Source organism: Mesocricetus auratus, unplaced genomic scaffold (genome assembly GCF_017639785.1).
Source record: "Mesocricetus auratus isolate SY011 unplaced genomic scaffold, BCM_Maur_2.0 Super-Scaffold_6730, whole genome shotgun sequence".
NCBI lineage: Eukaryota > Metazoa > Chordata > Mammalia > Rodentia > Cricetidae > Mesocricetus > Mesocricetus auratus.
The window spans coordinates 100,781,195-100,794,823 of NW_024429184.1; the positions used below are offsets into that span (position 1 = coordinate 100,781,195).

Consider the following 13,629-nt stretch of genomic DNA (forward strand, 5'->3'; position numbering starts at 1 on the left):
CAAAAATAAATAAATAAATAAATAAAAAATAAATAAATAAATAAATAAATGAAAGGCAGGGTTGATCCTCCTGGAAAGCAATGTCCCTTCATAAAATGGGGTCTAGAAGCAAAACATTTACGTTGGAACCTGTTCTTTGTCCATAGAATCAGACGAAGCAAAGAAGGAGAGAAAATATAAAGCCCTATGGGGGGTAACTGGCCACCATCTGGCTCCTATAAACCCCCAGGAAGTGGAGAAAGTACTTGAAGTGCTAAATGAGACAAAGGTTATAGCCCATATGTCAGAAACCAGCACATTCACAAGTAGCCACACCCTCATTTACAGTTGTTTGCAAAGGGCAGCAGGGACAGTTAATTCCTTCTCCATAGTCACTCTCTTCCTGCCTAGGACCAGAATCTTGAGTCTGGTTTTAGGAGCCGTCCAGGAATCCAGATGCATGGCTTCATTCTTCAGCCTCCCTTGAAATTAGATGTGCTCATCCCTTGAAGAAGATCTGCTTAATGACGTGAAACCACATCGTTTGTCGTGTTTGCTAGACAGTTCCTCACAAGCCGGGAAGTGACCCGTTTCCTTCTCATACTTCGAACATAAAGGCATACATCCTCTTTTAAGAGATGCAGATCAGGAATGGTCCACACTGGCCCTTTGTTTACCACCTCTGAGGCTAGTTTACTTAATGAAGAACTAAACACTGTCATCACTCAAACGACTTATCTGAGAGCACAGTGCTGTTTACAAGGAAGTTAATCTGAACTAATGCAGATTAAAGACAAAGACAGATTTATATAATGCCCAAGATGAACTGATCAGCCAAGGTTTACACAGACCAACGGAAAATGGTGCCCCAAATTCAATGTGTAAGTCAGCCAAAAAGCTAGGAAGGCGGACAAGGGCCACCCAGCAAAAGGCAGCAGTCACGTGACTCTCCCTCCAGTGAGCCTAAACACAGCTGCCTAAAACATCTCAAACTGAAGAAAATTCATGTCATCGCTATCAGTTCTTCGGACCATGTGCAATCTGAGACTTAATGCATGAAGTTTCAAGGAAAACATTTTTTATTTTACTTTTAGGGTACACTTCTGATAAAAACAGAAAAAGGCTTCAAGCCCTTGCCCTTGAGACAAGGATATATTACTGACATGTGGATAGTCAATTCCCCCAAGCTCATATCCATTGAGAATAGATAGATCTGAATTTTTATCAGCTGCTTGGTGCTGCGGGTACACACAAGGAGCTCCGATCTCTGTATATAAAGCTACTGTCAACTTCTTTTTTCTGCATCAACAAATGAGCAGATGATATCCACACTGCGAAGCACCCATGGCCTTGCCCACAGTGAAAAGAAATCCCCAGCTTGCTAACCATGACTCAGTCATTTTCCATCTCCCTCAAGAAATCGCTCAGGACTTCTAGTGGAAATGACATTATTCTAAAAGATGTAACGAGGTGGCAGCTTTGGGCTTGCTTTACATAGATATCAAATCACACAGAATTGTTCATAAATAACTTCTTATTGGAGTATCTGTTACACCACTGACAAAAATGTGCCCATGCGCAGTAGCGGCTTTGAGAAAGTCATTCATTTCCTCATGATCTCCCAGCCCGAGAGAAGCTTCCCCCGCATAGAAAGTAATTCACCAGGTAAACAGCTGAGCAGATTTCCTTGTGCAAATGAATACCAAATAAAAATCTCTTTAATGATAATAATGAGGATGCTGATCAGAGCCAATTATTTCAAGCTTCATAATTTGTATATTAACTAAACATTCTCATAATTAAGCAAGTTAGCCTAGGGAAATACCATTCATTAAAGGCTCTAGTGTTTCTTTGCTTCTTAAATCTCTGCTCTCAAAGATTCCCGTGAATGGGAAGTAAACTGGTAGGTAATGAGGAGCAGAAAGGGAAGATTTCTAGGCTACTATTAATCTAGCGTATTAGTCATAACCAGGAGTCCGGAGGTAAGCTGACCAGAGCTAAATAATACACCTCTCAAGACAGGAAAGGTTTTTTCCCTTTCTGCTGTGTGTCCTTAGGGTGGACTCCCCAGATGGCCACTTCATCATCTCATATTGAGGAAGTAGACGGGAAAGACTGAGAGCAGAGGGAGGAACAAGCTGAGACACTTTCCACCATGTCAGCAAGCTCTACCAGAGCCTTTCACTTACATAGCAGTGATGCCAGGTGTCCTGGGGTCACCTCCAGCTACAAAATATTGTAAAGACTGATGAGTCTTGAAAGCAAACAACTACAGGGTAGGAGATGGAAATAAAAGGGGAGGCAAGCCATCAGTACTATCTTGTATCTCCCTGCATGCAGGAGGGCATAGAAAGAACTAGAATTGAAAAATTCTAGAAGCCTCTTTTTAAAAGTCTGTGTCCAGTTCTCCAACAAAGGTCATCATCAAAACTCTATTTGAAAAACAATGTGAACATAAAGATTAATGCTTGACTAGCCAGCATAAATTGATCCAGCAGCCCTGGACCAATGCAGAGACAAGTACCAACGTACGGAAGCATAAGCCGGACACAAAACACAAACGTGAGCAACAGACAACTGCACTTAGCAATCTAATGGGGTGGAGGCAGGGTTCCTGTAGAAGATGAAAGAGGGCTGAAAGGCAATTTCTACTATTGGAAATAGTTCTTTGTTTCTCATTTATCCCTAAAGCATACTGGCTCATTTATTTAACATTCTGTTTTGCCCAGATCTAGAAGAAGAAGATGATGATGATGATGATGATGATTCTCATAAAGGTACTCCAGCAAGGCTTTTCTCTAGTCTTACTTTGAACTCTACTCATCTGGCCAGGTGGGCCTTTCTTTAGAAGGCCATTACAGAGTATATTTGTTCATAATGGAAACATGGTTGCTGTGGGATAATCTTTTTGTACACCATGAAGATGTGTCACTCAGATTTGTTTAGTAATAAGCTGAACAGCGGATAGCTAGGCAGGATTTCCAGGCACAGAGGACACTGGGAGGATGGGGAGTCACCAGCCACACAGGGAGGAATCAGGATAGGCAGAACTGAGATAAGGTAATAAAGTTACAAGGCAGAAAGTAGATTTAAAGAACTAGGTTAATTTAAGTTATAAGAGTTAGGTTGAAACAAAGCCTACACTACCGACTGAGCTTTCATAATTAATAAGAAGTCTTCATGTGGTTATTTGGGAGCTGACAGGTGGGACAAAAAAAATCTATCTACAATGAAATCTTGCCTAGCTATTGGCTACTCAACTTTTTATTAAATATCTTCATAGTATACAAGAGATTATTCCACAACACATGAATTGACATCTGACAATCAGGCAAAGTCCTTCCTGCCTCTCACATCAACACCAGGACAAACATCCCAGAGCTAGCACTCTGCTGTCAGTTTTGTTGATGATATTTGAGACAGACGACCAACCCCCTATTCTAGGAACACACAGATCCACTCTCCAGAGCTGCTAACAGTAAAATGTTGGTTTCATACCCGATTTGACTTTCAGATACATCATAAGTTCTAAATGTTTGTGAAAACAATTGGTAGAGTCTTAAATTATAATACCAAATTGTGAAAAATCTAAACTTAAACATTCATTTAATAATAAATTTCTCAAAATACTATTAATCATTAGAAAATTTCTAGGGACTGGAGAGATAACTCAGAGGTTAAGAATACTGGATGCTCTTCCAGAGGATCCAAATTTGATTCCCAGTATGCACATAGCAGCTCACAATTATCTGTAACCTTAGTTCCAGGGAATCTGATACCCTCTTCTGGCCTCCACAGGTGCACATACACATGGTACACAGACATACATATACAGGCAGACAAAACACTCATACTCATAAATAATTTTTAATTAAAAAAGAAAGGATTCCCAAAAGTATTGTATTCCATAAAAAGTAAAATGTTAACTTATTCATATTTACAATGTTGCTCACAGACAAAAATTACCCAATTTTTAAGATAAATAGAAATATTGGCTCAATAGCTGCTATTACTTTTCTGTATGAAAATGAATCATTCTGTCAGCAGAACATGGGTTTAAGATTTGGGCCTTATACTTCAGGTTTCATTCTAGGATTCCCAACTGCTAATTTTCCACCAGAAACACCAGGATCCATCATTCTTGCTTTGGGTCTTTGTCAACAGGCATCTTAAGTGTCTTTGTCCAGAACACAATTAGTGCAAGCATCTAATTCCAGCAAGATCTTCTGTTCTTAAGCTCTCATATCATCAGTTCTCTGAAGAAAGTAAATACACTATTGATCTTTTCTCCTTTCCTCAAGTAGATTGATACATCTGAAATATAAAACTTCTTAATGTAGCAAGTGTGTTTGAACTTTAGCTTGTTTCATATGCTAAAAGCCTCACGTCCATGAAAACCTGTTACAAAGCATATGAAGAATAGTTGCTGTACAAAATAAAACAATGACATGAACAGTCTTCAGACTTTCAGGAAAATAGATTTTCCCATGTACAAAAACAAAAACAAATAACACCGTGATAAAATAAACACAGCATACATTTATCTGGTATGCCTTGGTTATGGAGTTGATGGGGTTTGGAGTCACCTAGGAGATACATCTCTGGGCATGTATGCGGCCATGTTTCCTGTAGTGAGATATTATTTATGATTTATTAAAGCTTGCCTCAGAATTCAGAAAAGCAAAGTCAGCCTCAGGCTATAGAGATCAGGCAGTGGTGATACACACCTTTAATCCCAGCAGCCAGAAGCTAGGAGATGGTGATACACCTTTAATCCTAGGACTCAGGATTAAAAGGTAAATGGATCTCTGTGAGTCCAAAGCCACCCAGATCTACACAAGAGTGAATCAATCTAAGAGAATTATAGCTCACACCTTTAATCCAAGCATTAAGGAAGTATATAAGACAGAAGCAAGGTCAGTAGAAGGCATTCATTCTCCAGCCACACTGAGAGGTTATAGTCTGAGACTTGGTGAGAGTTTGTGGAGGCAGGATCAGCCCATTCAGCCTGAGCTTGTGGTAAGAAGCTAGTGGCCAATTGCTTTGATTTTCTGATATTCAGCTTGAAGTTTGAACCCCAATATCAATCTCTGGGTCTTTAATTATTCATGTTACAATTTCCAGAGTGGCTTAACCAAGAAGGGAAAACCCACACTTTGAGAAGGTGGGGTGGAGTCCTAGGCTGAATAAAAAGGAGAAAGGAGATTGCTTGCCAAACACTGACACTTATCAGTGTGTTCTCTAGTCCAAGCGGGTAAGAGCAAGCAACTGTCCATCTACCCACATGCCTTCCTTGTCATGATGCTGCCTCTATAGCTTCAAACTGTGAACCCAATTAAACCCTCTTTCCTTAAATCACTTTTGTATGGTGTTTTTATTGCAGCGATGAGCAAAAATAACATAAATCCTCTAAACTATTACATATTATCTCCATCACCTGTCTCCAGACCTCTAGAATGTTTTCATCTTCCCTAGTTGCTAAATAATGGCTTCCCAAACAAGTGCCCCCCCCATTGTCCTCAGGCTACACTTTTACTTCCTGTCTCTATGAGTTTGACTAGTCTGTAAGTGGAATCATGTGGCTAGTATTTATCCATTCATGATTGACTTATTGAACTTAACTTGCCTTCAAGGTTTGCCTGTGCTGTGGTGTATGTTTCTTTTAAAAACTGAGCATCCATTGTGTGTAACCATCAAGGTTTGTTAATATACTGTTTACCTATAGATACTCAAGTTGCTTTTTTTTTTTGACTCTTAGAAACCATTTCGTTATGAGCAAATGAGTACAAATACCTCTTTGAGTACTTGTTTTCAACTCCTCTGTTTCCGTGACATTTTTTTAAACAGGAAAGCTGAATGTTGCTGTTCATTTCATATCTAAGGAGAAAAAAAAAAACCCTCCAGGATTAGTAGGGAAAATATTCAATACAACTGGATAATAGAGCCAGAGTGTGGGCAGTGCAAAGAATATCTTCATCCCTGGCCTCTCTGCTGTAAAATAGTCCCTCACATTGTGTGAATATATGTCACTATGATTAGTTTAATAGCAAGCTGACTGGTCAATAGCTGAACAGGATAACATCAGGTGGGAAAGCCAAAATGAGAATGACGGGAGGAAGAAAGGCAGAGTCTGGAGAAGCCAGCAAGACATGAGAGAACAGGAGATGAACATGCCATGCTAATAAGGGTACTGCCACGTGGCAGAGTGTAAATAAGGAATATGGGCTAACTTAAAATGTAAGAACTGGCTATGAACCTGAACTCTTGGCTGAGCATTTACAATTAATATAAGCCTCTGTGTTATAATCTGGAAGCTGCTCCCAGGAAGGGAAAACTCCTCTTAAACCTCCCAGCATTCAATCCTATAAGACTTGATTCTCCAGTTTCCTAATCTGTGAAGCAAAGGCGCTATGGGTGTGATTATTAAGTCTAAGCATTAATCAGCTAAAGACTGTGGCTGGCAAAACTCATACTACTATGTTATATAATGGTCCAGGACCAGATCCCAAATTGGAGGTACTGCTTTCAAAGTTCAGTGGGGTTTCTTTCCCAGTTATAGAGAAAGAGAAATTAAGAATAGTTTTAAAAAGCGGTAGGGTTGCTGGGTGGTGGTGGCACATGCCTTTAATCCCAGCACTCGGGAGGCAGAGGCAGGCGGATCTCTGTGAGTTCAAGGCTGGGCTGGACCGACAGCCTCGAAAACAATACAGAGAAACCCTGTCTCGTAAAAACCGAAAAAAAAAAAAAAAAGCAGTAGGGTTTTTCAAAAGACACAGCTGGTAAGGAAATTGGGGCACCAACTCATCAATTCATCACAGGTGTTACCCTTGCTAGAAGGAGAAGCATACACATCAGTATGTTGAAGTACTAGCCCTCAAGATTGCTCACCATCTTGTCTTCCCCGAAACAGAGCTTTTTTTTTTTTTTTTTTTTTTTTTTTGGTTTTGGAGGCTATCTGTCCAGCCCGGCCTCGAACTCACAGAGATCCGCCTGCCTTTGCCTCCCAAGTGCTGGGATTAAAGGCGTGCGCCACCATCGCCCGGCGAAACAGAGCTTAATGGGGCTAGATGCATGGCTTAGCGGTTAGCACTTGCTGCTGAGGACTGGGTTTCAGTTCCCAGCATCCACTTGGGGGTGCATAACTGACCATAACTCCAGTCCCAGGGACCCAATGGCCCCTTCTGGCCTCTGTAGGCAGTAGGCATGTGCATGGTAGACAGAAAGACAAGGGGGCACACACATATACACATAAAAATACATTTAAAATATTGAAATAGAGCTTAACTAAATGAATTGTAGCAGTTACATTATTGAAATGAGGTTTTTTTTCAGATTGTCAGTGTGTTTGTCTCTGTATGTGTATGTGTGTGAGGAAAGAGAGAAAAAGAGAGAAATTATGTTAGCCTGTAAATTATGGCGTAATTATCTTCAACTTCCCCCTATATTTGTTTATTTATTTTACCCAGTTTGGAAGACTACTTGACTCATTCAAATAAATTAGTAATTACAAACTTTCCTCTTTGTCTTCTGTTAAGAAAACAGTTTATTTTTTAAAACAAGTCAAAACATTACTTAATCAAACATCAAGAAGACAATGTCTACGTTATATTCCTTTTATTCATCTCTCCTGTTTCCCTCTTACTCTCCCTTCCATTTTGCAGATTAACACAGAGGAAAAACAATGATTCGTGTGAAGAAAAGTTTCTTTAAGTCTGTGGTTCTGTAATGCTACCAAGCTCCGCCTCCTGTCCAGGCACCGAAGCCAGCCATCCTGCACCTCCAGAGCCTGGAGAAGCATCCTGGCTGTACAGCAAGCCTGGAACGGCAAAGCAGAGCATGCAACTGCTTCTCTCCAGGATGGAGGTAATGGCAAACTCCTCTAGCTTTCTACATTCTGTGATGGCCCACGGGATACGTGGAGAAATCGCTCTGGTTTCAACTGTTACCCATGTGCCAACAACTGCATTTCTGATCTAAAACATGGCAACACTGGCATCCCTTTCTGCTTCCATTCCTGCATAGCAAGCCTTCATGCTCAGCCTTTGAGCCATGGCCTGGGGGTACCCTCATAACTTCCATGCCTCAGTTCCCTCATCTGTAACAAGAGTCCAGGGGCAGTGCCCATGCGCATTCTGTAAGACAGTGATGGAGTTGGCTGTGTAAGTGGCCCCCAGGGAGCACTGGGAACCCGATAGGGATGACTGCCACCCTGTACTGTGCACTCATGCCCTTACCCTCTGCCAGGGATTACCCTACTACCTCTGCTGATGATAGAACACACATATGACATCTAACTCCGAGTCATTTTTTCTGGCTCCAGGCCCTTGAAGCTCGCCTAATGCGTTCATTCCACAGCCTGATGGATTTCCAAACCCAGCGCCGCCCTTTCTTATCACACTCTCCCAGGCCTCCATGCTGCTTCCGATGTCCAGCAGCCCAGCGTGGCTCCAACACTAACACCGGTTAAGGTTTGGACTTCAAAAGCTCTCTTTTTACAACCTGACCCGAGGAAACTGGCTGGAGTGCGTGTGGCTTGGCTGCTGTCTGCTGGATAACCTTCCCAATCTTCTGACACCCCAGAAGACTGGAGACTGTACAAACCCTCGCACGACTCTCCTCCCAGTCTGTTCTGTAATAATTCCGGGGCCGAAGCCATGTCTCTTGCCCTGAATCACAGGATATCAGTCACAGAGCCAGGAGCCCGAGCCAGCTTTCAGCTTTCCCATGGCTCTGTTCTACCCACTCAACTATAAAGCCAAGGAGGAAAAAAAAAAAAAAAAAGACTCAGACATTTCATCAACCTGTCTCTTGTGTCAAATTGCGTTATTCTCAAATTGTGTAAGACTTATGTAAACACTATCGCTTCACACTCGGGGTTCCATAAGTACATTGGCTGTGTGTTTCTCACTCTGCAGGCTTCCTCTGGATGGGCGTGTAAAAATTGCCAAGATTCCAGACTTAAGAAAACACTTACAGGGCAGCCGTCCAGTGGCATTAGAGTCAGCTTGTGCCCAGAGGCACAGAGCAGATCGTAGCAGGACCTGCTGGGTGACGCTCATTACCCAGCCCTGGCAGCCCCGAAGCCGCGCTCACCTCTGTGTTCATTCGATGAGTGACTTTTGAGGTGCGGGTTTGTGCTTCCTAGAGGCATATTTCCTCTTTCTGTCTCTCTTTTTCTCCGCCTCACTGTCCCTCACTCTTCACCGTAGCCACTCTTTCTCCTTCACTATGCCCTCCCTCCGACTCCTTCCTTTCTGTTAACCAACTCTACTGTAAACTGGTGGGTTTGCTCGAAATTATGTCTAAGAAACAACATTCCCATTTACAACTTCCGGCAAACACCCAGATCTCCTAATATGAAGGAGTCTCCCGATAACTGATGGGTGTCTATGTATTGGATTTCATATTATTGTAAAACGGGATTTTCTCTGACTAACATTAGTTACTAGATAGGATTCATCAAATTAGCTTTCATTGTAATAAAATGAAAGCATGAAGTTGATTATTAACTTATTCAAGGTAGGGTCACGCAGGCATATTGGTATACTTTAATAGGCTGTAGCATAAAGATGATGATGCCAAATACCAAACCAGGAGCAGCTTCAAAATACTGCAGCAAATTTTATAATTTATATACGCCATGCTGATTAAGTCGCTATTTTAAGCAAAAAAACTACCCAGCTTCCTTCTTCTTCTCTATTCGATCTAGCTAATCTACAGTTGCCATCTTAATCTTCCACAAGCGTCCCTTCACATTCTCTGGGTTAGGATAATTAAGAGCACGAGTTCTTGGTGACCTCCAGTCTAGGTTTCTGGGATCAGCCCTCAGATGGAAGGCCAAGGTGGGGCATGGTAATTTCTAGAGCCTGATATTTTTGGTTTGATGTCGATGACCTTTCTTTGGGTGCTGTGGCCTTCACCCGCTGTTCCAAGTGAGCCTCTCTGAGTCCCCCTTCCCCAAAACCTACCCTGAATGTGAAAGGCTTTTATTGATTCTCCTAGTGAGGTCTCATCTGTATTGAGATGGTGTCTGTGGGTGAAACTGTATGTACCTTTCTCCGAGTGTGGGGCATCCTGCAGGACCTCAAGATTTCTGCCATCCCATGGTTTTGGTCTGCCATTAATTTGCCTGTTTTATACACTACCTTATGTTATTAGTTAATTATTCATAAATGTGAGCAACTAAGTATTTTTAAATCTTCATCTAGGCTTATAGACACAAATCAAATTAGCTGTTATACAATTTTATTTTGGATGTTGTTTTTGATAACCCTAAGAGCGATCATTCAAGTAATCAGAGACAGTTCTGTTCATCCTTTGGAGAGAATCAAATTGCCCATGCCGTGGATGAGTCCATAGAATTCTCTCCTGGGTACTGAGAAAAGATCTTTTACTAAGGCATCCAGAGGAATGAACAGTTTTCCATGCCACAGTGCCTGCTCTGTGTAACTCAATTAATTCCATGAGCCATACACAAGTCTATTACATTCTGATAGGCTGCTTACTTCAGCTGCCTGGCTCAGTTTGCTATGCATCTGTAAGTCCAGAGGTGGATTTACCACCAAAGCCCATCATGTTCATCTATACCTGGGCTAGTTAGTAGCCCCAATGCCAAGTTTCTCTGGTTATTTCTTTTCATAAGTCTTATAAAAGTAACTTTTTTAACCTTTTCCTTAAAAGAGGCTAAGAAGTTGTATCCATACCCAATCCTGTGTGACTTGGATCCAGCCCTAGACATGGTCCATGTTTATCCACGTGAAACAGGTTAGGCAGCCAGGTCAGGGAAATGACAAACTCGGAAATGAATGAACACCCTTCCTCAGGTCATTGCTTTTCTTTAATCTGCAAATGTAACTCTAGAACTATTTAATCAAATGAAGATACATGCTTTGCAATCAGAAAACTTGGAAGCCATCTTACTCATTTCTGAAAATGAACAACAGTAGTTTGTATTCCCATTGATTTTATGCGATTTGTACTATAAATAACATTACTTGAAACTAGGCCATTACAATCACAGTAGCAGTTACATTTGTAAATCAATGTAGATTTGTGATTGTTTGAGACAAAGGTCTTCCATTTATTGGGAGAGCCATAGTAAAACTCTGAGGATGATCTATAAGAAACATCATTAAAGAGGGACTCAGAAAATGAAAAGGCTCATATTTTTATGGTCAGATTGAGGAGCTGCAAAGCCTGAGCCAACCCACAGGGTACCGATTGCTTGCTTAAGAAAAACACAGCAGGAAATGCAGCGATAACACACTGTCTAACTCTTTGCTGCCCTGGAAGACACAGGGATAAGACTTAGAAAGGAGACTGCAGTTGGCTCAGTGGGTAAAGTCCTATAGCCTGAGTTCTAGACTTGGCTTCTGATGTGTGCGTGCACATACACAATACATAGATAAAACGTAATTTAAGTTTTTGAAAAGAAAGAAAGACCTGAAAGACAAAGCTGCCCCTTCAGAGTTTCTAGTCAAAGAATGTGATTTACGGGTACTGGAGTATGTCTGGTGTTTAAACAAATTTGTTTTAAAAACAAAAAGTAGTGTTTTCTTTCAAAGCAGTTCCTTGAGAGCCATTTGTCATCATGGTGAGCTTCTGGTACTTGACCAACTCTTTCAGAAACTTGCTGTAAAACACATGGCCATTAAACTCTTACAATGTCACAATAGAGAATTCTTATTAGGATTCATTCTTAATGCAAAATTTGCTTAAATTACTATATTCATTGAGCGAGATTGCCAAACTCCACTTCATAAACAAAGTCATTTTCATAAGCAGAAAATCATAATTTAAATTTCTCTTTGCCTTCATCAGATGGGTTTTTGCTTCCCATGTGTAAGATCTTAATTGTTTTCCTTCAAGCAGCAATTTCCATGAACAAAGATGTTCATTTTTAGCCCTCATTCCTTAGGGGGGAAAAATGATGAAAATAAAGTGAAATTTACATTATTTGGTACATTAAAAATTAGGCACACAATTTTTAAAGCCAAGAAGCACAAGCTGTTAAAACTAGGCTTCAGGAAGAGTATTTAGTAAAGCCATTACAGCTGAAGTTAAATATTTAAATTAAATAATGGCTGTGCGCTCAGCCCGTGAAGCAGAGACACCATTCCATAAATGCTAGTTGAATGAGTGACAAATGGATATACAAACCAAGGATAAAATAAGAACATCTTAGAATGTTGATTATATTACCATGATTAAAAAGGCATCCGTTAATAATTGGAAGACAGTCATTCACTACTATACATTTAAGCAGAATTTTTAGGTATATACAACTTCTAGAAAAGAAGTCTATTATAACCCTATATATGTATGATCGGTACAGTGTCTAGAGACAGACATTAAGAATACAGTCTGCGGTCCTGGGGATACTGATGGGTGCCAAGTCCTGCATTCAGTCACTGCCACCACAAACATCAGCCAATAAATAAAAAATTGAAACCTGAAAATCAAAATCCCAAATCCCAGTCGGTGGTTATCCTTTGTGAAGAGATTCTAAGTGATTTTTATTTTTTTCTTATTATTAGAAATTTATGGAATTATTTTATAACTAAAATATTTAAAATTTTATCTTCAGAGCTTGGGAGATGTTAGAGAGCTTTGTTGTTGAAGAGCCTGTCACACAAGCACTGGGGAGTGAGTCTGGATCCCCAGAAAGACATGATGACAGGCATCCCTAACCCTAGTATTGCAGGCAGGAGACAGGCAGATTCACAGAGTTCGCTGGCCAGCCATTCTAGCTAATCAGTGAGCTATGTGTTCAGTGACATACCCTGTCTCAAAAACTAATGTGATGAATGAATGCAAAAGACACCTAATGTCAAGCTCTGGCCCCTCTAAACACACTCTCACATACTTGTGCCTATCTACATACTCACAGCACGCTCACCCAGAAACACAAATATACACCACACACACACACACACACACATTTTTTTTTTGAGATAGATTCTCACAATGTAACTTTGTCTGGCCTGGAACTTGCTATGTAAACTAAACTGGCTTCAAACTCATAGAAATCCACCTGCCTTTGCTTTCTGAGTGCTGGGATTAAAGGCACCAGTCATTCTGCCTAGGTCATATGTACAAAATTTTTGAAAAGCTGCCTTCAATCAAAGACTCTTTAATTGTAAGATTCGTTTTCTGCCAGGCGATGGTGGCGCATGCCTTTAATCCCAGCACTCGGGAAGCAGAAGCAGGCAGATCTCTGTGAGTTCGAGGCTGGGCTGGACCGATAGCCTCCAAAACAATACAGAGAAACCCTGTCTCGTAAAAACCAAAAAAAAAAAAAAAAAAAGATTTGTTTTCTATTAGAAATCTGGTGTCGAAGTTGATTGACTACTGTTTGCATTCTCTCCCCAATTTAGTAAACTTTTACTGGAATGCACATAAGCACTTATTAGAATTACTAATCCAGCTGGGTGGTGATGGTAGTACATGTCTTTACTCACAATACTCGGGAGGCAGAGGCAGGTGGGTCTCTGTGAATTGCAGGACAGTTAGGGCTACAAAATGAGATAGAGAGAGAGAATCATTAATCCTCCCAAGAAAACATTTATTAGAGAGAATTAGAAGGAGGGAGAAAAGGAGATCAAAGATAAGTGGGCTGTCCCCCTTCTGCAGAGAATCAGATTACATTCA

At 40.8% G+C, this 13,629-nt stretch overlaps 1 long non-coding RNA gene across 1 annotated transcript; it reads left to right on the plus strand.

The window, feature by feature from the left end:
• Positions 1-7,742: 7,742 nt before the first annotated feature.
• Positions 7,743-11,524, plus strand: LOC121138864. The gene is made up of 2 exons (XR_005875739.1): positions 7,743-7,842; positions 8,300-11,524. It is a non-coding gene; the product is annotated as an uncharacterized LOC121138864 (long non-coding RNA).
• The last annotated feature ends 2,105 nt before the right edge of the window (positions 11,525-13,629 follow it).